General features: G+C 35.0%; 2 protein-coding genes across 21 annotated transcripts in view; both read right to left on the minus strand.

Annotated features, from left to right (window-relative positions):
- The window catches only part of LOC126720431 (disease resistance protein RUN1-like), a 186,940-nt gene that overhangs the window by 47,107 nt on the left and 113,493 nt on the right, over positions 1-26,340 (minus strand). For all 19 annotated transcript variants that reach the window (XM_050422920.1, XM_050422913.1, XM_050422916.1 and 16 more), the window contains one exon: positions 11,593-11,727. The gene's annotated coding sequence lies outside the window, so the exon portion shown is untranslated. The remainder of the gene's footprint in view (positions 1-11,592; positions 11,728-26,340) is intronic.
- The window catches only part of LOC126720428 (TMV resistance protein N-like), a 128,669-nt gene that overhangs the window by 44,934 nt on the left and 57,395 nt on the right, over positions 1-26,340 (minus strand). The gene's annotated exons all lie outside the window — the stretch shown is intronic.

The raw sequence follows: 26,340 nt of genomic DNA on the forward strand, positions 1-26,340 counted from the left end.
ATACTCACATATTATAACAAAATTAAATGATACGGCCTCCAACAATGGATTAGAACTAAAAATTTAAATCCATCAAGAAGTATGAGTAACTTCATTATCAGAGTGATAGAGATAGATTATGCAATGAAGTGATGAACATGCAAAGGCTTATTTTTATAATTTGTCTAACAATTGGAAGACCTCATCTTCCATATTGTAATTATGTGGAAAGAGGTTCCATTGGGTCTGTAACCTATTGGTTTCATTTTTAACAATACATTTTAGGCCCAAATCCAAATCTTTGTATGGTTACTAGCTATTAATATTTTACTTGTCCATTGCCTTCTACAACTTCATTGATTTTTTTATAGAATAATTTTGGGAAACAACTTTTACCCTTAAAAGACATAGATTTTAGCAACAAATCACATGATTAATTTCTTTCATCAATTCTGCATTTTCTTTGTGTTAGTTCTTATTCAAATTAGTTTGGTATCCAATCCAATGAACGAGCACCCAAAGATGCAAATGAAACAATGCAACTTAAAAAGGAGACATACCTTGGCATCAAATGCAAAAGAAATCGAATGGAAACAGTGAAGAAGAAACTTGTTTCAAGGTTGCTTTCAGATGGAGGAATATTTCTTCCAAGTTCGATCAAGATGTTCTCATTTTCTTCGATGGTGGATACAAATTGAAGTCAGAAGAATCATCATCATTGATAAAGTTCTGGGCCATTGAAGAATAACCCAAATCAAACCCATCACTAAAAGTTGAGCCAATTCCCAAATCTGGCAGACCCAAGCGTAAATCGGACCCATATGATGTCATATTATTTGGAAGCTCCATGCTAGATGGCAAAGAAATGTGGCCTGTGTCATCAAGGACAAGGACCTGAGGAGGCTGCTATTTTCTTACCATATGGTGACAGCCCATCAACATGAAAGCTTTTCAAAGGAGAGTCAAACTCATTACTTCTTGTTTCAATACTTTATCAGCTGATTCATTTTTTTTCACAAGCATTTTATTAAGTTTTATGAAATGTTATAAACTTTTTTGATAGGTATGAAATGCTATAATCTTTGATAAATGAAATAATTAAATCCACTTCCAAAGACACCAGACATAATCCAATTGAATTTTGAAAAAAAAATGTATTGCATTAATTTTATGGAAGAGAAAATGGTGTATACTTTGCAAGATTTCCACAATTACATAGGCCGTGGTATAACTCAAAGTGATTGCATAAACTCTTGTCCATAGGATTTCGCACACAACTTAGCTAGGTAGGATTTGGTAGTGTACTAATAATCTGAATTTTCTATTTAAAAATTATAGTTGTTTTTTCAAAGATAACTGGATTACATGTCATATGCTTTCTAATACATATTAAAGCAAATCGAATAAACAAAAGTAATGAATAAATGGTCTAGAGCTTGCAAGATTTTAGCACATTGAACACTACATGATTCAGCTTGCCTTGATAGATCTAAGGCATTTTGTTCTTTAAGAGTTTAACTCAAAACACCTAAACCTGTTTCCAATTTAATTTAATATCATTACCATAGGAAACGCTCAAATATTTACAAAGAAAATGAAAGCAAATATAGAAATTGTAAAAACAAAAAAAGATGTAATTGCACAGAACAAAGAAATCTCAATGATCTTTAGCTTTTAGCAGTGGTGGTAATGCTCAAAAGCTGCTTGAAACAACTTGGCCTTCCAACCTTTTCTTTATCCCTTACTATCCCAAACTGATTATTCTTCAAACTACAAAATAATGAATGAAAATTATTTTTAACTATAATGATTATACATAGGCATTAGGTTAAATTTAATGCATATAAGCAAACAACTATATTTACTAATGGCAGTGTACGTTTTTAGATCCCAGTAAACTAGATTGTTTAACCTAGTTAATTAACCAAGTTAACACTTAGGTTTATTATTCAGATCAGGTTAAAACAAAACAATCATATCATGCAAAGCAGCGAAATATAAAGAACACAATGATATGAAGGCCCAAGAAAACCTAACCGGTAAAAAAACCTGGGGATGATTTAACCTAACTATTCTCAAAGTAAAAAGCAAATCTACTATGAAAGAATTGAAGTTTGTACAATAGAACTTACACCACTAACATTCTATTGCTACTTCGAGTAGAAAACTTACTACTACGACTCTATGATAGTTCTGAGTCCACGAACTACTTCTTTATTAGGCCTTTGCAACATAAGCACCCACACTAGTGATAAAAATCCCAAACTCTCCTGTTTGTGACTCCAAGACTACCCTTTAAGGTTTAAATCATCAGCACCTTTAATGACTAGAAAAGACAGCAATTTCTATAACATCAGATCTTGAGATTCTTTAAGGAATAACACTGGTAGAAAACATGAGAGAGCTTTTGGATACAAAACCCTAGATACAAAAGAGGCACATTCTTCTCTCTCTAAAAAGCCTTATTAAAAACGTGCTTAGGGTTTCCTTTATATACTAGAAGAAAAAGATCTGAAACCCTAATCCTTTTTGGGCTGAACTGTTGTTTGAGCTTAATTAAAATTCTGCAGATACAAATCTCAATCAATCAAGCCTTACTTTTGATCGATTGAGCTTTGCAATTTTGCATAGTAAGTTTCTGCATTCAGCTTGATTCAAAGTATAACAAATAAACTTTGAGCAAGCCTAAACCTAGATTCATTGTTTTGATCATGGTTTGCCAACATATACAAAGTGAAGTTCTAACATTTAGTTTCTAAATTCTTAGAACCTAACAAGCAGTATTCTAGAGACTTTTGAGTGCAAAACACTACAGTCCAATATGTTTAGTTGTGTATTAGAGAGTTGCATCAACAGCAAGGAACTTTTAAGCTAGGAACTCATGGGTTCAGCTAGACAAACTCAATTCCTAAAATATATTCTTTGTATTATTTAAAAATATAAATGCTCCGAGAGAATGACAATGATTCATATGAATAAACAATTTTTTTTTTTTTTTTTTTTTTTTTTGTATAATGACACAAAGAACAAAAACATCACTAGAATGATAATGACAACAATGAGGCTTCTTGAGTACTCATTGAACCCATTGGAAATATGTTGGTAAAGTGATAACTTACTTCAAAAGCTGCTTGAAACAACTTGGCCTTCCAACCTTTACTTTTTCCCTTACTATCCCAGACTGATTATTCTTCAATCAACTGGCAAGAAAACAAATGAAAATTATTTTTAACGGGATACCCTTCCCCATGTAACTGGTTGTTTAGCTGTTATGGTTCAAGTCAATTTTTATTTTTATTTTTATTTTTATTTTTTATTTTTCACTCAAAAGTAAGACTGGAAGTTATCAAATTCATTTATAAAAAAATAAATAAAAGGAAAGAAAAAAGACCCAAGAAAATTTTTATTCTTTTAGAGAAACAAGGCTAAATCTCTCATCCTAGCATCTTCTAGGAATAAAGCACTGAAAATGAGAGCTGGGAGAAAAGAAGATTCATAGAAAGCCTCTTTATTCTTTCAGAGAAATAGGGCTAACTCTCTCATCCTAGCATCTTCAAGGAATAAAGCATTGAAAATAAGAGCTGGGAGAAAAGAACATTCATAGAAAGCCTCTTTTTAACATCAGTTATACCAATTCAAACTAACAACTATGATGGTTTTTAGACCCCTTAAAACATAATTGATTTAACCTAGGTAATTAGCCAAGTTGTTACTTAGTCCGATTTAACAAATCTAGGTTATCACAATCACAAAGATCATATCATGCAAAGCAGCGAAAAAATAAATAACACAACGATATGATAACCCAGGAAAACCAAACCGGTAAAAAACCTGGGGAGGATTTAACCTAGCTATCCTCAAGGTAAAAAGCAAATCCACTAGAAAGAATCGAAGTTTATACAATAAGACTTACAAGCCCCCACACTCGACTTCTTATTGTTACCCACCAGTAGAACTTACTGACACAACCACATGTAAACTCCGAATCCACGGACTCCTTCTTTCTTTGGCCTTTGCAAAACACAAACACCCCCGTTTGTGATTTTGAGATCCCACTCAAAGGTTTAGCAACACAAACTCTCCTGTTTGTGACTCCAAGACCACCCTTGAATGTTTAGATTATCAACACCTTTGATGACAAGAGAAGGCAGCAACTTCTACAATACTGGATTTTGAGATTATTCAAGGAATAGCACCGGTGGAAGACATAAGAGAGCTTTTGGGTACAAAACCCTAGATCTACAAAAGAGGCACAAGATGCACTCTAATCTCTCTTAAAAACTTTCAAAACCCCACCTAGGGTTAGTTTATAATGTTCTTTAAATACTGGAAAAAATGGCTCGCGATTTGGGCTTCAAACGAATAAGTTATGGCCTTTTTACGTTTTGCTGATATGCAATTTTCGATCAATCGAAAATCTCTAGCATCAATCAAGTATCAATCGAACCAACCAGCTTGTAACTCATTTGTTTTTATCCCGAACTTGAGTTTTTTTGTCTTGGGCTTCAATGTAGACCATTCTAAACTAATGAGACTTAGTTTTTGTCATGTTTTGTCATGGTTTACCAACATTACAAACTCAAAACCTAACAAACTATGCCTCTTTATCAATTATAAATTTTTAGGCCAAAATGGCCATATATCACTATTTGGCAAAATATGTGTGAATCTACAACTGTTTACAAAATAATTAGGAATCTACCACTTTTTTAAAACTCGAGTTTGTTGTGTAACTCGAGTTTCAAAAACTCGAGTTCCATAAAAAATGGCACGGCAAATTTAAAGGCTATCTTTTCAAAGAACTCGAGTTTCTAGAACTTGAGTTACACAAAAAACTCGAGTTTCACAAACTTAAGTTTCAAAAATGTGATAGATTGTTAAATATTTCATAAACAGTGATATACAGCCAAATTTGCTAAATATTTTACCACATATGGCCAAAATTGAAAGTTTGGAATTTTATTGAGTCTTTAAAAAAAAAAAAAAAACTTGTTCTCTAAAAATTATGATTTCCACACAAAAATCAAGAAACAAGCCACTGCTACCCAAACATTATTTTATTTTTTATTTTTTAATTTCACTTTTCATATTATAATAGTAAGGGAAACATTTTTTATCTGACAATCTCACAATTGCTACAAGAGGGAAAATTTAGACATAAAACAGGAAAACACAAAAAACCTAGAAATTAATTTTACTTTTCTCCCCCTTTTCCACTGTTTTCCCACCACTCAAACACAAATTGAACACAAACCAAATATAAATTTAATATTAAAAAAAAAAGGAAAGAAAAAGAGAATTCATAGAGAGTATTGAATAACAGAAGAGTGAGGACCTTGAGGATGCAGATGGATCACGTTGAGGTCAATGAGATGAAGAGAGAGAGGGACAGTTAGTTGAAGAGGAAAATAGAGAAAGAAATTATTTAAGGAAAACTGAAATGTTTGACAATTACCCAACAAGTGGACTTTTACTGTTATCAATATATATATATATATATATATATTTATATATAACCGAAACCTCTGCTCTCTCCACAATTTTACACATCAGCATTATTAAAAAGGAAAAAGAATATATTTTCAACTAAAAAAAAAAAGCTAAAATCCTAAAACATATTGTGTAACGCTTCTACTTCTCATTCAAACTCAAAAATTTCAGCTAAAATTTCTCCCCAATTCTGAAAATCAAACCCTATAACTATTCTCCCCAACTTTGAAAATCAAAAACTCAAAACACATCTCTTCTCTACTCTTCTTCTTCCCCTAAATTGCAAAATCTCTTCTCGCCCCATCCTCCCACCCCGAGACCAGGCAAGCTTCTATGGTTACCGAACTCCAATGGAAAATTCTTCGTTAAATCTGCCCACCATCTTGCAACCCAACTCACTGATACGCCAACCACAAACTGATGTTAACTGGAAAAAGTTTTGGAAGCTCAAAGCCCCTGAAAGGATTAAGAGAATTATCTCCTCAGCTGCTTCGCTCATACTGAAGAGGTATAACTTTATAAATTTCTGTCTTTGTGTGTGAGTTAGGGTTTTGTTTGGTTTGGGTTTTTGAATTTTTTCACCATATTTGTTAAGGGAAGAATTCCGATTTGCTCTTCAATTGAAAATCTATCTTCCTAGTTATCACTTCCTATATACTGTTCTCTCTCCACTTCAATTGTTCATGGATTTTTTTTTTTTTTTTTTTTTTTTTTTTTTTTTTGTGGTTGCGGGTGATTTGCTTTGGTGTTTTGGGTTTCTATGGCTGAATGGTTGGCCTTTGGTTTGCCGGCATTAAAAGTTTTTATTTATTTTTTTATTTTTTTAGGTTCTGGCGATTTAAGGTGGAAAATTTATTTTTCCATCTCTGTTTTGAACTAAAATTAGGGTTTGGATAGTTTGGATTGTTGTCTTTGACTCAATTAATGAAGTAGCTACTGTTGTATGGGAAGTTAGGTATTTAGGTTCATTTCTACTTTGAAGGCCTTGATTTTGGGATTTTGAATTTGATCTTATTATTGATGATAAATTGATAATGTTTGGTTTGTGATAAAATACACACACACACACACACACACACATTTATACAAGCTTGTAATCCCATGCATATGTATGGATATACTTAACAAATACACATTAAGATGCATAGTATAATTCTTACATATATAATTTAAATATTATTTGTAAGGGCGCAATTTGATCCATGGCCCAAAAATTACTCGAACAGTGGCCTAATAAGCCCGCCATAATAGATTTGTTAGAGAATGAGTTGGATATTAATCACTCGATAAGTTAAAGTTAATCACAGTGAGATAAGAAGCAAATGAAATGACTAAGGCAACAAATTATGAAGAAAAGAGGCTCCTCGGTCTGGCCCGTGGAATGTCTGTTTTATATATGTGTGTCTTTTTCACTTGTACAAGTATTTTAGTTCTTAGTTACAAAGTCTTGTTTTTCTCTTTTTCTTCGATCCCTCACATATGGATCTTAATTTTTCTTTTATATCTAAACATAAATCATCTTTGTCTTACACTTGGAGGACTGAGGTTGCATTCCTAGGACTTCTGTCTCATCTGGAACATATTAGTAAGCCTTTACCCTTCAATATTAGCTGTGCTACCACTGTTCATGGTCATTTCCTCATTAATGTGGCTAGGGGAGTAGTTGTCTTGTATTTAATGTAGAGGGGATGGCTTCTACACTCTTCTCCCTTCATCCTTCTTGTATTTTGTGTTGAGTCTACTTTCTTCCCTTTTTGATATTTTAACTTCTTGCACCTTTCACAGCTAATGCTCGTCCCCGAGGTCCAAGGTGTATCCTTGAAAATAATCTTGGCTGCCAATTTAAATCAGATTAGGGGTCCTTGTCCACACATTATTGATAGTCATTCTTATAAAAGTTTTGTAAGAATGTTATTAGGTAGAAAATGTAAATTGTCCTTTTTTAAAAAATATTTTTATTTTCATTAATTCTATACTCTTTGGTTTTTGTACACAATAACTCACTTGAATGGATATTTATGATATGGTCCCACATTTGATTCCAAAATTAAGAAATAAAACTCTCCTTAAAAATAAATAATTTAGGACACAGCGCAAAATTGGACTTCAATTATAGAATCTAATTGGATTTTTCTCTAAGCTTTATATATATATATATATATATATAGAGAGAGAGAGAGAGAGAGAGAGAGAGAGAGAGAGAGAGAGAGAGAGAGAGAGAGAGATGACTTATAAATTTGAATTGTTTCTAGTTATAAAAAAGGCTCATAAATATAAAATCATTCAAACTTTTTCTTCCTCTAATTTTAATATAGAGTTAGATATATGATTACGTTTTTTATGATTTATTTATATTAGCCTCCTCATTTTCTACTCTAAATTAATTTATTTGGCATAAAAATTAAAAAAAAAAAAAACTTCGATTAGATGGGACACATGCTATAAAATTAAATTTTAATTGAAATCCAATTTTTACATTGAACTAACTAACTTAGTACAAAAATTTAAAATTTTTTATTAGATGAGACATGTGGCGCAAAAATAAACTTTAATTGAATTCCAATTTGAAATCTAATTGGATTTTTTCAAAGCTTTACCTATTAATATATATATATATATATATATATAGATGACTTATAAACTTGAATTGTTTTTAGTTCTAAAAAAAAGGCTCATAAATATAAAATCATTCAAAAATTACGTTTTTTATGGTTTACTTATATTGGACTCCTCCTTTTTTTATACTAAATTAACTCATTTGGTGCAAAATTTAAAAAAACTTAAATTAGATAGAATACATGTCACAAAATTAAATTCTAATTGAAATCCAATTTTTACATTGAATTAATTTACTTGGCACAAAAATTTAAAAACACAAATTAGATAGGACACGTGGCGCAAAATTAGATACTAATTAAATTCCAATTTGAAATCTAATTGGATTTTCTCTCAATTTTACTTATTATTATTATTACTAGCATGTAACTCCATGCAAGTGCATGGATGCATTTAAAATTAAACAAAATTTTTATTATAAAAATATAAATAATTAGTCAAATTAATTGTTTTTTAAAGCATGTAACACATGCATTCATGCATACATTTAGATACATTTAAAATTAAACACAATTTTTATCATAAAATATAGATAATTAGTCAATTTTTTTTTAAGTAAATGTAATTAGTCACATATTAAAATTCTTATATAAATTTAATACTACTTATGATCATTTTTTTCTTTCTGATTTTTAATGAGATAGAATGTGTGGTGATTTTTGTTATGTGGTGATTTTTATTTTATTTATTTTTTGAGAAACATTGGGTGATTTTTATTGAATATATGTGATTTTTTTTTAAAAAATTTTTTTAATAGTTTTTTAATATTAGATTCTTAGTATTTTGCACTCATTAACTCACTTGACACAAAGATTAAAAAACTTAAGTAGACACACGGGAAAAGCTTAAGTGGATATTTATGGTGTAGTTCTCACATAAATTTAGACACATGGCGCAAAATTGGATTATAATTTCAAATTCTAATTCAATTTTCTCCAAGCTTTACCTATTAATATATATATATATAGATGACTTATAAATTTGAATTTTTTTTAGTTATATGATTATGTTTTTTATGGTTTATTATAATGGACTCATCGTTTTCTACACTAAATTAACTAATTTGGTACAAAATTTTAGATAAGATGAGACATGTGGCACAAAATTAAACTCTAATTGAAATTCAATTTTTACACTAAATTAACTCACTTAGCACAAAATTCTAAAATTTAGATTAGATGAGAAACATGGCACAAAATTAGACTATAATTAAATTCCAATTTGAAACTTAATTAAATTTTCTCTCTGCTTTACCTATTATTATTATTATTATTATTATTATTATATAGATAATTCATAAATGTTGATAAAGATTTTAATTAGTTAATTTCATTCAAAAAATCATATTTGTAGCTGTAGTTAATTGGCCACTTGAACATTTTAGTATTTTAATCACTTTTGCTTCAAAATTACAGTACCTAAGCGGCTAAGCCCCCCCCCCCCCCCCCCAATTTTTTGCTTTTTTTTTTCATCTTTCCATTTTTTTTCTTTTTTTGAATGAAATTAGTTAAATTCCATTTTTTTTTTCTTTTTGAAACATAAATATTAGATTGATTAGATTAAAAAGGAAAGCGGATTACTTTCACCATCATGATTCTCTTTCATAAAATTATAATAAGATCATTATTGTTGTCGTCAAAAAAATTAAGAAAAAAAATGAGAATAAAAAAGAAGAAAGAGAAGAAGGAATCTATGTGCTTTTAGAAATTTTATCATCTCCTGATTCTCCTATGCTCAAAGACACTAAGAAAAAAAAGTAATCTATGCTCTTTAAGAAATCTTTCCATCTCTTCAATTCATTTCTAATAACCAAGAAAAGAAGAAATAACATCAAGGCAAAGACACTTTGAAGAGGTATATTTCTGTTCCTTTTCGTAGAATCTGAATTATTTTTTAAAATAATTATCCCCTAAATTGAATGTTATATTTTGTGTGCCTTAATCATGTCAAATATTGCTATTAAAATTTATTACATCTAGCAAGCATAAAATGTCAATTTTTCCATTATATTGTAGTTCATCGTCACTTTGTGTCCTAAAAAAATAAAATGGTGTTTGTGTGTGTGTATATATATACACAAACACCATTTTATTAGTAAAATATAATTTTTATGTTGACTAATTCCAAGATATAAGTTTCATTTTAATGGTTTAAGAATTTAAATTTCTTAAGCAATCTATAGAGTCCCTTCTATTTTGGCAAGAATTTACATTTTCCAGCGGCAGCAACTCCCTGTACATATGGGATTGCTTGCCAGACCAATTGGACTTTAGTGAATTCTCTTTTTCTAACCATATATGCCCATAGCTCGTCCATCTTTTCAAGATAAGAAGAGTCTAGCATGCTCTTTAGCCCATGTGTACCTTTTCACTAGGCCGAAGGTGGCAATGGTAACATAGTTCGGATATCTGCATTGATATGGTTGTGTTCCATGTAAACCAATTTGCACCAAATTTTTTTATAATTTGATATAGCTAAAGCTATCCTGAAAACTTGGAAGGTAAAGTGGGTGGAAAATCTTGGACATGTTGGGTTATTGAGGAGTAAGGCAACAACATAAAATTATACCAAGTCTAAGAACTACATAAACCTTACAACCTACACCCTGACCAGGCTACATTTACTTTATCTGAAGCAGCATTTGAAACTAATTTAACTATCTATTCCAATATCCTGTATCTACATATTTAAGTACATTACCAAAACCCCCCTTAATACCCTTATAACTTCAAAAACAGGTTCCAGTCTCCAGTATATGTTTTGGGGACTCCTGCAACAAGTTTTTATTCTCAATCAGCACAATGACGCTATGAATCCCTTTCTCTTGACTGCCATCTTCTAATATTTTCATGCAGTTAAACGTTCACTTTCAGCTAAATTCTACAACGACTTTAGGTTGAACTTGAACATTCAGCCTTCAAAATCAACTTTGCTCCTAAAAACAATATAAATCATTAAATACCCACTACCACAGCCATAATAATTGCATTATGAGATTTATTTTCAGACAGAACATTCAACCATCATTTAATCACACCCTCTTTGATTGGGGTTGCTAAGAATCAAACCAAATTGTTCTTGTAATTTGACAATAGAAAAAAAAATATTACACTTAAAAAGCATTATTAGTTTCCTCATATTCACCAAACATCTCACGTAAAAAGTGTTATTAATTATTTTCCACAAAAAAAATGACGCTTAAAGTTTCCTAATGAGAGGATACTTCCAACAAAATCTGTCATGATCAGTTATATCTGCAACAATTTGCACAGAAACTCTCATTGAATTTCACAGTAACAAAATAAAATGAAAAATAGGTAAAACAGAAAGAGAGAGCAACAGAAAATTGATTGAGGAAAAATGAAATTCACTCAATGATAATTAGAACTAGAGATCTTAGTTTACAACTGGTGCACTGGATCTATTGTGATGGTAACATGTGTTCCAGTTTTGACCATGTGTTGTCATTGCAATAGGTCCGGTGCACTCGAGGAACTCGACCCAAACTTTACTTGTTTATATATGCAATTATGTACAAAATAGAGGCTACAGGATTAGCCAGGAATTAACTTCTCGGAAACTGCCTAAACTGATCTAGCAGACTAATTAACTAACAAACTAGCCATTGTGGCCATAACAAAACTAACAAAATTTACAAATAACGTGTAGCCAATGAGGCATTGACAACTGGAAAGGACCAACAGCTATTAAGCGAAAACTATCAAATTAATGAAAGGGCGTCACTCCACTGTCGTGGCATTTAATTAGTAAAAACAGTGCCGTTTAAATAAAGCAGAATCATAAACAACTATTGTACTATTCTATTCAACAACTGTGTTATCGAAGCTAAAGTTCATAAAGAAGTTAGGAGCAATGGTTGCTGGAGATTGAGGCTCTGTCAGAAGACATCTGTCCTCCTTTCCGAACCAAAACATCTGAAAGTCCTTCATCAGTTCGATCTGCCACCTATTTGTTACTTCTATTCCAGCCTCTCTTGTCCAGCTCAAACAACCAGCCATGGACCTATCTCTATTTTTACAATCAAAACTGAATGAATCCCCTCCATTTCATTCTTCTACCATTGCAGCTCTCCTCCAGCAGGATTGGTTTCCAGTTGGAAGACTCTATAAAGATCTGGACATTGCTTATTTTGATACTGTTGAGGCTTTCCTTTAGTTCTTAACTATTAGCTACCTCGCACAAAGAAATCAAACTTTACCATATGCATGACCACATTAGTGGCAGGGAAAGGATCTCCCCTGCCATGTTCCTACAAGTCCAAATAGACCATAACATAAAGACAAACAACACCTAAAAGTACTTTTAAGTTCTTTAAATTTCCCCTAATATCCTTCAGCCAGCTCTTGATCCATGCTTGAATTGAGTAGGTGGAATGAAATCAGTTCCAAAGGACAGATCATCAAACCAAACCAAAAAAACAAAGCCTTTTAACAGTTCCAAACAAATAAAACCCCTTTGCATATTTTAACATTAAGCAAACATATTATATGGAAAGGACAAGAAGAAAATACATTTGAATTAGAATTGTAGTTTATTCATTTTGAACTGCCTGATTACAAATCTAGGCAGACTGCCTTCTCCAATTTTCAACCTTGTCTACATAGTTGTTTGCCTGCATGAGTCTAATTACTAAAAAGATAAACATGTGAAATGAGCATGGACAGTTTGCCTTGGTTTTGATTTGAAATAAGTCTGGAAAATTTCAAGAATATCAAGAGCCCAAAGCACAAAAGTCATATATGGTAAAAGTTTCTGTAATTAACGAGCAATTTATATATAAAATGAGTTTAAACTATCAATATTCAGATCAACAAGGTATTGCAAGTGATAGGCTGATACCAGCCGTCCCATTCAAAATTGACGTTACATATTTTTATTAAACTCCTGAATGTCTAAAAAAAAAAGAAATCAGGGAGAAACAAAGTAAAGAAAAGAACAAAATATATAATTTACAAAAAGATAAGTCATGTTTAAATGAGATTCAAATATTATTAAGATCTCACCCATGCCTCTGCACAAGCATCACATGTGATGATGAGATGTAAGATGTTTTCTCAACCTTGCAAAACAGTGGAAGCACATGGCTAAGGCCACTTTGTAATATTAGTGTTCGATACCTTTTTTCTACTAGTGATATTGCTACCTAGTTGTTTGCCTGCATGAGTCTAATTACTAAAAAGATAAACATGTGAAATGAGCATGGACAGTTTACCTTGGTTTTGATTTGAAATAAGTCTGGAAAATTTCAAGAATATCAAGAGCCCAAAGCACAAAAGTCATATATGGTAAAAGTTTCTGTAATTAACGAGCAATTTATATATAAAATGAGTTTAAACTATCAATATTACAGATCAACAAGGTATTGCAAGTGATAGGCTGATACCAGCCGTCCCATTCAAAATTGACGTTACATATTTTTATTAAACTCCTGAATGTCTAAAAAAAAAAGAAATCAGGGAGAAACAAAGTAAAGAAAAGAACAAAATATATAATTTACAAAAAGATAAGTCATGTTTAAATGAGATTCAAATATTATTAAGATCTCACCCATGCCTCTGCACAAGCATCACATGTGATGATGAGATGTAAGATGTTTTCTCAACCTTGCAAAACAGTGGAAGCACATGGCTAAGGCCACTTTGTAATATTAGTGTTCGATACCTTTTTTCTACTAGTGATATTGCTACCTTTTTGAACTTTTACTTCAATCGTAATTATTAATAATTCATGGTGCGTATCTCTTGGATCTTCATCTAATTTGTTGATTACAAATAGTGTCATTAATAGGTTTCCGAACTTTTTTCCTAAATTGCTATCATAAATTTATGGAATTCAACTTTATTCATTTTGATAAAACTTGTCATGCAAACAAAATGAGGTTGTGCTTGTGGATTTCTAAAATGAGGACACGAAAGGCAGTAAGGAGGGTGGGGAGGGATTCAGAGTTTGCATACTCTACAGATCAAAGTACTAGAATCCTTAGATTTAGAAGCAGAAGGAGGATTGAGAAAAATTATTACCTATCAAAATCAGATACACTAACGTTGTAGAAAAGAAGAGACAGAAAGGCAGCCCCACCAAAGGTTTAGTAACGGTTAGACTGAGCTTTTGCAAAACATGTGTCATGTAGTTGTGGACCGTGTGACAATGTAGAAGGGAAGACATTTGGTGAAGCAACAGATGAACAATATGCGTAGGGGTACCAAGTTGGAAACGGCATAGCGAAGATTCCAAATTTTGAACATTATATCCACAAAGCTAAGATTTTGATCCTGCCACCCATAGTTTGTGAGTTTCAATGCTTAATGAAAATTAGAACAATAAACCAGAATGTTTGGCAGCAAAAGCTTTCCAGTTTTGATGTTTACTTGCTTTCAAGCAAATGATTTCTTCCTTTTTCGTCCTAGTCAAATTGCTAGGAGTCTCATTGACAACTCTAATCAAACATATGGTGGGCAATCCATTAATATTTGTACACATGAAAAAGATATTTTAGCAACCAACAAAACTTGAATTAAGAAGAAAGACAATGACTTACAGAGAAAAAAGCTGATTAACCTTTAATCACCTAGCTCTTCAGCACATTCCTTGTACTCACTTGACACTTCAGCCATAAAATCTGAAAGTTCAAAAACGTGTACAAAAACACTTTTGAACGTTTAGACCCCCAAAAACCAATTTAATCAACACACGCAATATGTTAAACAACTAGTGTGTGGAAACTTAACATATGCTATAACATGGAATTGATTAAACAACTATCTAAGCCACAACAAAATAAACCACAGCAGATAATGTAAAGGCAGAGATAGAGAGGAAGGAAGATGCAAACACAGCGATAACACCAGATATGTTATCGAAGAGGAAACCGAAGACCTCGGCGAAAAACCTCTCCGCCGCCCTCCAAGCGGTAATCAATCCACTAGAAAATACAGTTGGGATACAAGGACAGCAATAGACCCTCCAAGCCTAATCTACCCAATGCACTTAAGCCCTCCAAGCTTCTTGCTCCAACGAGGTTGCGCCGAACCTTTTTCTTTTCTAGCTTTCCGGATTCCGCTACTACACCGTAGCATCAACCAATGAATATTGGCTCCTTCCTAACTGCTTCCCAGAACTCCAAACGACTGTCTCACAGAGATGATAATGGTGAGAACCAGGTTTGGTATAAAGGCCTCTCAAGGATTTGACAATGGAGAGGAAGAGAGTGAGGGAATTTGATGAGACTCTAAGGTAGAGATTGTGGGTGAAACAATCTGGTTTTTCTTTAGGGTTTCTCTCTCAAAATTCTCTCTGGAAGCTCTCTTTCAATCGTGGGTTAAAAGGGTATTTATACTGGAGAGGAGTGGAATGCGAAACGTCAGGTTTTTCCAAAACAGGGGTGGCTCGCGGCTTGACTAAGTCGCGAGTTCCAGTCGCGAGTTAACCGTATGGCCAGTTGTCCTGTTTTGTCCTGTAGTGCTCCAGCTAGCATGACTGTTCATCTTCCAGCATGCTTGGCACGTGTGCATCTTCTGGCGGGTTGAAGCCGCGAGTCCAGCCGCGACACTCTGTTTTCTTGCACACTCTTGAGCAATCTTCACACTATCTCACTCACTACCCTTACAACAATCCCACCTAAATACAGGGTTACTAAATGCTGAATTACAAGCAAATTTGGCACGGAATAAAGCCAATTAGATGGTTGAATAAATTCAACCTTACAATCTCCCCCTTTGGCTATTCCGTGACAAAACCCTAAAACAGACTCTAGACTTAACATGTGAGTTGGGAACAGTTGATCAAAACTCACTCACACCTAATTCTAGAAGCTGTGAAGCACTTGAATCATATGAACAAAACTCCTGAAACACAACAATACACCATGATCATTGTAAGCAGAAAATTATAAATGCATATGAAACAGGCAATATGTGATCAAGCAAAGATGGAGTTAATAAACAAACCATGGCTTGATCAACCAAGTGAACACCACAAGGTAGTGATCACAATGCTCATTCACACTTGGAATGAACACAAGGACATACAAGTTTAACAAGCACAAGGCAAGACACTTGTATGCACAACACTCAACCAATGCATAGCACACATGGCATATGCATCTAGGAACAATCCTACAAGGGCACAAGAGTGACAGTACAACAATCACAATGCAGAACATTTAGATTAAAGTATTGATTTCAACATAGCATAAAGGCTGCACTTAAGCATGGTACATACCACAAGGCCTACAAACTATGCATAAAACATAAACCCTGAAAGCTTACAGAAGCATATGGGTACAAACCAACAAATACCTGAATAACATCAACAACATATATTAAAGTTTAAACCAAAAGAATATGAAATGAGTTAGAAACAGTTATACACCAAAACACAGTGTATCAAAACCAAAAGAACCATAAGTTTAGAAGATAAGACGAAAAACAAAACAAAAGTATGTGTGTGTGTGTACTCCCCCTATCACTATGCACACTTCCCTTTGAACTTTTCTCCCCCTTACTGAATGCTCTCCCCCTTTTTGTCACGAATAGCTAAAGACTCTCGTCCAACTTTCGTTGAATCTCATCTAGCTGATTCTCCATAGTCTCGAGGCGCATTTGGACATGGTTGTTTGTGGAGTAGAGAAGTGCCACAAGCTCATCAACGCGATTCTGAATATGCTCAAGAACACTGCCAACTCTGTCAGTATGAGAAGCAGTTTGTGCTTGCGGAATACCAGCCGGTGAAGCTTCAGGAATATCACGAGATGCAGATGTGGTATGTGCAGGTGTCTCTGAGTCAGGAGCAAATGAAGGAACCGGAGAGATGTGAGCACTTCTTGGTGATTTGGAGGAGTGACTTCTGCTTGCTTGAAGAGTGAACAAAGAAATGGGACGTTGACGAGTCAACATTTTACCATCTGCAGGAGGAGTAATGCCAGCACTAAGGATGAGTTTCATGACGAGACTGCAAAATGGAATGATTCCTCGAGCTGTAGATCGACAAGCGGTCTTCCTCAAGTTGTAGTAGATGTGAGCACATATATCAATGGGGGCTCCGGTAATGAGATCACACAGAAATATAGCTCTCCCAAGATTGATGAATGTAGTGTTGGACAGTGGGTAGAGATTGGTGAACATGATCAACTTCAGTGTGGTCAACTCAGGTGCAAACTTTGCGGTGCTGATGGAAGTTCCTGCACTAGACACCTCATGATCGTGTCCTAGGATTTGTAGAATTTCCCCAACCTCTGGATTTCGTTCATCATAGGGAGTTAAATTCACATTCTGAGGTCTGGTGATGCTGAGAAGATCTGCGATGGAGTCTGGGGTAACACTAAACTCTGTTCCTCTGACCCAGAAAACGAGGACAGGTCCAAGATCAGATGCATTGGAGAAGTATTCTTTGACCAGCTCATCCATTGGATCATCAAAGTTTCCGAACAAGTTTGCCCAGTCTCGTTTCTCAAAGATTCGAGGGATGAATGTAGTCCCTAAGGTGTTGAACTCTACTACCCGCTCCACTATAGTTGTTGACTTGTCAAACACATTTGAGTAGGCGTGTGAGTTCAGGGGAACTCTGAATCTATCCTCATTGGGATCTTGAGATGCTTGAGATGATAGACGAGTCCTTTTAGCAACTGGGGATGCTGATTCGTCAGCAACAATGTCTTTACCCCTGGAAGATCGACGAGACATCTGCAAGAGAACAGACCAACAGAAAAGAACCAAGCAACAATACCCCACAAAAGATTGTCAACAAGATTCAGTAAAACCAATATTTCAATGTAGAAACCCAGACTGAAAAAAATACAGACCCAACCAAACCTTCCAACAAAACACAGAAACACAAACTAATCCGTGCAACAAATTTGGTAAAAGTGCACCAAGAAGAAGAAATACATCACAACTGTCATTGAGACAGGTTAACATGACCATGATATGCAATAGGAAACAGCATTTGAATCATTTTGAACAGATAACATAAAACACTCCATCAGAGACATGAGCATGGGGAAAATATTTCAATCATGAAGAAACCAAACAACCACACATCAATATTCAGGCAAGTGTAATGAGTAAGTCACATAAACACCAAACCCATTTCAGAAAAGATTCTTAGATTCAATAATCAGCAAAAATTCAGGACAATGAAAAACACATTGACTGCTCAGCATGAAAACGGGTGAGAACAATATCAAAAACAGGATACTCCATACCCATTACACATAGAGATAAGAATAACGAACACAATACCAGTCCAAACAGTAACAGAAATATGCAGGAAAAAGAAACTGAGATTGAGAAAGCAAAACCCATACCTTTTCTTGATGATTTGGAGAAGAAATGAAACACCAAAAGGGTTTGAAAAATGGATTCACGAAGAGTTTTGGGAGAAAACAGCAGTTTTAAGAGAAGATGAACAGTTACAAAAGTTCGAGGGAAAACTGAAAGAGGTTTAAAAATTGCTCCTGTTTCTGCAAAACACGCGATTTTCGCGACTGGTTCAAGTCGCCACACAGTCGCCAGCTCAAGCCGCCAAAGCACACAAGAGGAAAATTTTGAAAATTTTTTTCTAAGTGTTTTTCGGGACTGGAAGGTCTACCCGCGAGTGAGTCGCGAGCTGAGCCGCGAAAATCTCTGAGTGAATCTCGCGACTGGACCTTCCACTCGCGAACAAGTCGCCAAAACTGACCAGCAAAGATGCGGCTGAGGCTCGCGACTTGACATACTCGCGGCTGAGCCGCCAAAACAGGGTAAAACTGTATTTTTGAAATTTTCAGATTTTTCCAGCAAAATACTTTCCAAAAACACCTAAAACACTCAAAAATCTTTTTGTGCTTGAATTAACAAAGATTGAGCATGTGAAAACACATTTTATCAAGTACAATCACACAAATGAATATGGCATTTATCAAACATAAACTTGTGTGTTGTGTGTGGATATCAACAATGAAATAGTCCTTTGTCTAATGTGAAGCTTCAATGATCAATTCAACCAAGGCATACACAATTAGCACTAGATCATGTGACCAATCTCAATTATAGAAATATGAATATATGACTTCCCACACAACTTGATAACATAACTTGGAGCCTTTCATTTGACTCCACTTTCAGCCATAACATTTGATCTTTTGAGGCAATCATCTCTCATTGTGAGAGGTATAGACAACATTTTTCTTTGAAGAACAGGCCTTTGGCCTTTTTGAAAGAAATTTCACTTTTGATATAAGGTCGCTTACCCTTTTTCCTAGTCAAATACTAGAATGTGCGACAGGCTTTTGCAGCTCAATATCTCTTTTCATTTGGAGATTTACATTTAGTGAGCTCTTTTTAGCAAAAAAATAAAAAATGGGAAGAGATATAGACACAAGTCTATGCATGTTTCAAGATCAACATAACCATTCACTAATCATTCATGACAAGTTTGAAGATCTATTTACAACAATCACATAGATTTCAAGATTTTTCCCATAGTGATATGAGTGCATGAAAACAAGCAATGCTCGAAAATGCACAAAGCCATTAGCACAAAGGTACACGGCAAAACGAGTTTTAAGACAAAACTCAACAAAGTCAATCAAGCCTTTTTGATTTTCAAATTTTTATGTAATTTTTGGATTTTTGACTCAAGAAACAAAAAGATTGATAAAACACAATTAAGAAATATTCACAAACAAACAAACAAAATCAAAAACAACAAGCATACCGAACAAACATAGTCACAAAGCATAGGAAGTATTAATGCATGGACATGTTGTAATGCTTATGCATGAGTACCCCTTTTCACCCACACGGCACTTGCGTTTGGGGTGATTTCCTTAAAGGATTGGGTACAGGAGTTAGGGCTTTCAAACCTTCGTGAGAAGCTTTCCAAGCAGTTGGTGAATGCACCAATCATCTTCATCACGTCCATCATTCCGGGATCTCCATTTTGCTCTCTAGGTTGATCCCCTGCCCAAGTTCTCCTATCAGTTCTTGGTCCTCCTGACCTTTGAGGAGTAGCACTGTTCTTTGCTCTCAGCTTTTGGCAATTCGGTCGAGTGTGCCCTTGAAGTCCGCAATAATGGCACACATACATTCCTCTAGGACCTCTTTGTGGTCGAGGACGTGACTTGGCACGAGACTCAGACCTGCCCACATACTGATTACGATGATTCAGCATCCGTTGGTCCACCACATTCTTCTTCTCCTCCACCTTGAGCTTCACACCAGTAGAGTCAGCTACAACTGGATCTTTGGCTTTGACAAACTTCACTTCTTTGGTGACATTTCCAGTTGAACTACTTCCTCCGCTATATCCCAGTCCGGATTTGTCTGAGAAGCTCTTTTGAGAAGATATAACATCGTCTAGCTTCTTGGTGGTGACCCTCTCTATTTTTGCATTTGCTTGAACAACCTCACTTTCAAGAAATCTAACTTTAGTGTAAGCTTCGGAGAGCTCACCATTCAAAGTTTCAATCTCGCATTTGGCCTCCCTATACCGGATTAGGAGACTTTTGTAGTCCTCCTCAGCCTTCTTCATCTTTCTCACAGCAGCCTTGGCCACCCTTGTGTATTCACCAGATTTCTCCAAAAGTGAGTTGTAATTTTCTTGAAGAGTAGCTGTGCTTTCTTCTTCTTCAGCTTCCGATTCTTCAACAATTCCTAGTGAGTCATCCTCACTATGTTCTCCAAGGTCTTGAACAAGCAAATTCAATTCATCCGAAGACTCAACATGAGCAATAGTCATGAAAGCTGACTAGTTCCCTTCTCCATCACAGCTCTCTTCAGATTCTGAGTCGGATGAGTCTGAATCACTCAAGGTCGTGGCATACACCTTGCCTTTTGATTTCAAATAATTAGGACATTCCCTCTTGAAGTGTCCATGCCCGTTGCATTCAAAACAAGTAACACCTTGTGTGGATTGGGATTCTTTTCCATCTTTCCTCTTGAAATCCCTCTTCTCCCTTCCAGAATTTTGGAAATTTCTCTTATCATCAAATTTTCCATTGTTTTTGAATTTCAAAAACTTCTTGAAATTTTTAACAAGATAGGCTACATCCTTGTCAACCATATCTTCTCCTGACGAGCCTTGATCTTCCACCTTCTCATTAACGGTCTTTAGAGCAATGGATTTACCCTTCCGTTGATTTGGCAGCGACATTTCATAGGTCTGTAGAGAACCAACCAGCTCCTGCACCTTGATGTCGTCAAGATCCTTGCTCTCTTCAATAGCAGTCACTTTGGCACGGAAGCTTTCCGGCAATGATCGAAGGATCTTCCTTACAATCTTAGAGTCCTCCATCTTCTCCCCCAAGTTAAACTTACTGACAACCACTTCATTCAACTTCCCATAGAAAGAGTCGAAAGACTCATCCTCACTCATCTTGAGCTCCTCAAACCGAGTGGTCAGCATTTGTAACTTGGTATCTTTCACCTTCTTCGTGCCTTCATAAGTTGTTTCCAGAATCTCCCATGCATCTTTGGCAATAGTAATGTGAGAAATCCTGTGAAATTCATCTGGAGACACACCACAGAAAATAGCATTTAGTGCTTTACTGTTAGCATTAGATGCAGTAAGTGCTGCCTTATCCCATGTGGATTTGGCTGCTTCAGGTTTGGTCCAACCCATCTCAACAGCATCCCACACGGATTCATCAATAGAGCATAAAAAGGCTCTCATACGAACCTTCCAAAATGCATAATTACTTCCATCAAAATATGGAGGTGCATTAAGGGATTGAGACCTATCCATCTCAAAAAGAAAGGGAGTCAAGGATCACACAATGGTAATGAAACCAAACAGATGTGTACCCGCTCTGATACCAATTGAAAGTTCAAAAACGTGTACAAAAACACTTTTGAACGTTTAGACCCCCAAAAACCAATTTAATCAACACACGCAATATGTTAAACAACTAGTGTGCGGAAACTTAACATATGCTATAACATGGAATTGATTAAACAACTATCTAAGCCACAACAAAATGAACCACAGCAGATAATGTAAAGGCAGAGATAGAGAGGAAGGAAGATGCAAACACAGCGATAACACCAGATATGTTATCGAAGAGGAAACCGAAGACCTCGGCGAAAAACCTCTCCGCCGCCCTCCAAGCGGTAATCAATCCACTAGAAAATACAGTTGGGATACAAGGACAGCAATAGACCCTCCAAGCCTAATCTACCCAATGCACCTAAGCCCTCCAAGCTTCTTGCTCCAACGAGGTTGCGCCGAACCTTTTTCTTTTCTAGCTTTCCGGATTCCGCTACTACACCGTAGCATCAACCAATGAATATTGGCTCCTTCCTAACTGCTTCCCAGAACTCCAAACGACTGTCTCACAGAGATGATAATGGTGAGAACCAGGTTTGGTATAAAGGCCTCTCAAGGATTTGACAATGGAGAGGAAGAGAGTGAGGGAATTTGATGAGACTCTAAGGTAGAGATTGTGGGTGAAACAATCTGGTTTTTCTTTAGGGTTTCTCTCTCAAAATTCTCTCTGGAAGCTCTCTTTCAATCGTGGGTTAAAAGGGTATTTATACTGGAGAGGAGTGGAATGCGAAACGTCAGGTTTTTCCAAAACAGGGGTGGCTCGCGGCTTGACCTCGCGGCTTGACTAAGTCGCGAGTTCCAGTCGCGAGTTAACCGTATGGCCAGTTGTCCTGTTTTGTCCTGTAGTGCTCCAGCTAGCATGACTGTTCATCTTCCAGCATGCTTGGCACGTGTGCATCTTCTGGCGGGTTGAAGCCGCGAGTCCAGCCGCAAGTCCCAGCCGCGACACTCTGTTTTCTTGCACACTCTTGAGCAATCTTCACACTATCTCACTCACTACCCTTACAACAATCCCACCTAAATACAGGGTTACTAAATGCTGAATTACAAGCAAATTTGGCACGGAATAAAGCCAATTAGATGGTTGAATAAATTCAACCTTACAAAATCTGTGAGCCTTTCAATCCTTTTTGGGTGAGGTTCGTAATTAGAATTTCCAGCCCCATCATAGTCATCACAGGTTCGCTTGGCTTTATAACGTTCCGCTGCTGCTGCCATCGAATTGTCAAAATTAAGATCTTTGATATCTTTCTTGTATACCATTCGCAACCCGCATTTCTTTACCAAAAATGGTTCTGATACCTTCCCGTAGGCTACAATTTTAATTCCAATCTGACTGAATCCATTTGCATTGCATTCCCACAATGATTTTGTTTTTATGGATTCCCCCCCATAGAATTGAGGAAGCAAATAAAGTAGCCAAGTGTGATCTGATAAAGGAACAATGTCGCCCGTGCCTGGTGCTCTATGCATTTGTTTTCCGTTGACTATCAACCAACAAGCAAGTGAACCTTCTTTAAGGATTTGGTGATGTGGATGAGAACAAAATACGATGCAAACAGCAATCCCGATCCACTCATTACACAAAAGAGAATAAGGTTCTAGTATACTAACTTCATCCCCAATACTTTGATGCCTAAACCACTTTGGAATTTCACTTCCAGGAAAAACAATGCTATATCTGTATCTATTTAGAATAGAGCGAGGGAGAGGGAGCTGAAGATTTTTTATTATCATTGCAAAATACATGTCAATGAAGCCTTGACTCTCAGCCAATTTACTGCAATTTGTAAGGTAGAGGATACTCCCAAATAAAGAATTTGGTTGTAATAGATCTGGTATCATTTCCAGTGAGGTACAACCCTTTCCCCCAATATAAATAATATTTAATGGAAGCTTTGGCCATGATAGAAGACTCGTACAATTGTCCACCACCAAGATTTTCAGAATAGATAGTTGAGCAATGTTTTGTGGAAGACAACCAAAATTATTTCCACTTAGACATAAATATTTTAAAGAGGATAAGCAACAAATATCATTGGGGATTGCATTGAGATTGCAATAACTTAGATTCAGTCTACTCAAAGAACACAAACTCGATAAAGAAGTCAATAACAAGCCCATGCGATTGGGACTTCTGGGTTTAAATCCACCAAAAGCTAGTTTTTTAAGAGTTTGAAAAAGAGCATTAGAATGAGGCATAAGTCCTGTAGTAGTTCCACTCATGCCAAACTCCTCTACACTTTTCTCAGTCACCAAGTTTTCCAGTAGTTTTGAGCATCCGGAAAGATTGAGATCTTTCAACCACTTCATATTAAAAAAGGTACTAGGAAGAGACATGAGATTTTTGCAATCTTTTACATTCAATGAAACAAGGCCAGTCAAATACTCAATTGATGTGGGTAATTTTGTAATACTAGTGCGATCCAAGTAAAGCTCTAATACTCTTTTCATATTTTCTCCAAACTTTGGAATTCTTTTTAAATTTGAGCAACCAGAAAAAATAAGGATCTCAAGACACTTAATTTCAAACTTGCTTGGAAGACTTCTGAGGTTTTTGCAACCTTTTAGGTTAAGAAAACTGAGTTTTTGATGAACTCCAATTGATGGGTGCAAGGAACGTAAATTTATACAACCCTTAAGAACCAATTTCTCAAGATTTGGGATTTTTTTGAAGTCAGAAGTTTCAATCAATTTTAGTGATTTCTCCAATTTGATGAACTTCAAACCATCAAAAGACTGTAAAAACACAAAAAGGAAAATTAAAAAAAAAAAATAGCTTCTACAAAATCACAAGGTTTAATGAAAACTTAAAATTAAAGTTGTATAAGGTACCTAAATTACCTTTTGTTGAGAACTTGGTGGAAAATATTTTGAAGGGTATTCACTCCAGTCAAGAAATATCAAGGCATTAGGAAGATATTCGGGCTCGTGCAAAAGGTGAACGTTATCAATTATGAGCAATTTAAGATCACGAACCTTTGAAAAGGATTCAGGATTCCAATATACCTCTTTTTGTTTATGCAATGCCTCTTTTTGTTTATGCAACTTTAAGACTATGCCTTGAATTGTTTTTGTTCCCTAGTAATCATGAAGAGAATAGATTTGTGAATTGCAAAATATAAGATTACTAAAGCTACTCTACGTTTATTCTTTTAAAGCTTAGGTACAAATACAATACCTTAAGTGCAGTTCATTAGGTTTCCCAATAAAATTCGAACTCATAGTTGAATTTAATTTAATTATCCTTGAAAATGATAACATTTTATTTTATTGGTCAATCCAAGCAAGCGAGAGAATTTCATTTGGGAAACTAATATACTGAACCTAAAGTATTGTATCAAAGTTTTCACCTTGAATAATATAATAGGATACATGATCTAGCTTTCTAAATAACTACTTACCGTATTTTCCGTCAGTACCTCGTTAATGTCCTTAAACAGCCACAATTTGCCACGTTTTCCCGGCTCTTTAGGACACTCTTCATAAACTATGTTCTTGCCCATTTCTTGAAGCAAATCATGCATCCACAAGGTACAACCTCGGAATTTAACAAGAGATTTATCAAAAAGAACCCCCAATCCAACATCTGGAAAAAGTTCAAGATAATTTAGTATTTCTACTACATCTTTTTTCTCCTCATGATTAAAGAAACAAGCAATATTTAGGAATATTTCCTTCTCTGTTTCATGTAGTCCTTCAAAACTTATTCTAAGTACTTGGAGAATATCTTTTTCCGGAAACTTTTTAAGCCTATTTAATGTACTTTTCCATTGATGGATACTTCTACCAAACAAAAAAGAACCCAAAATCTCAATAGCTAAAGGAAGGTCATTAGCATAATATACAAAATCTCTGGACAACTCTACATAATCTTTGGGTGGATGATCTTTTTTAAATGCTTTCAAACATAAAAGATGAAGAGATTCATCATGAGTCAATCCATTAGCCTCATATATTTCATCTACTCCAAGGGTCTGTAGCAAATGCTTATCTCTTGTTGTTATGATAACTCTACTACCTAAACCAAACCAAATATGATCCCCCGCTAATTTGTTTAATTGGTCTAATTGATCTACATCATCAAGAACGAGAAGAATTTTTTTATGACGTAACCTGTTCTTGATCACAAAAACTCCTTCATTAACATCTTCTACACCCATATTTTCATTCAAAATTTGAAGAATGAGTTGTTGTTGTAATCGAACTAAACCATCTTTTTCACAAACTCCCCTAACATTAGCAAGAAAACAAAAACCTTCAAACTTATCTTCGAACTTATTTGAAACCATACGAAACACAACTCTAGCAAGAGTTGTTTTACCTATTCCACCCATCCCCCAAATCCCTACCATGCGAACATTGTTTGACCCTAAATCCAAACATGACTCCAATTTCTCTGCTCGAGAAATTATTCCTACTAGGTTTTCA

This window comes from Quercus robur, chromosome 4, assembly GCF_932294415.1.
Source record: "Quercus robur chromosome 4, dhQueRobu3.1, whole genome shotgun sequence".
NCBI classification, from domain to species: domain Eukaryota; kingdom Viridiplantae; phylum Streptophyta; class Magnoliopsida; order Fagales; family Fagaceae; genus Quercus; species Quercus robur.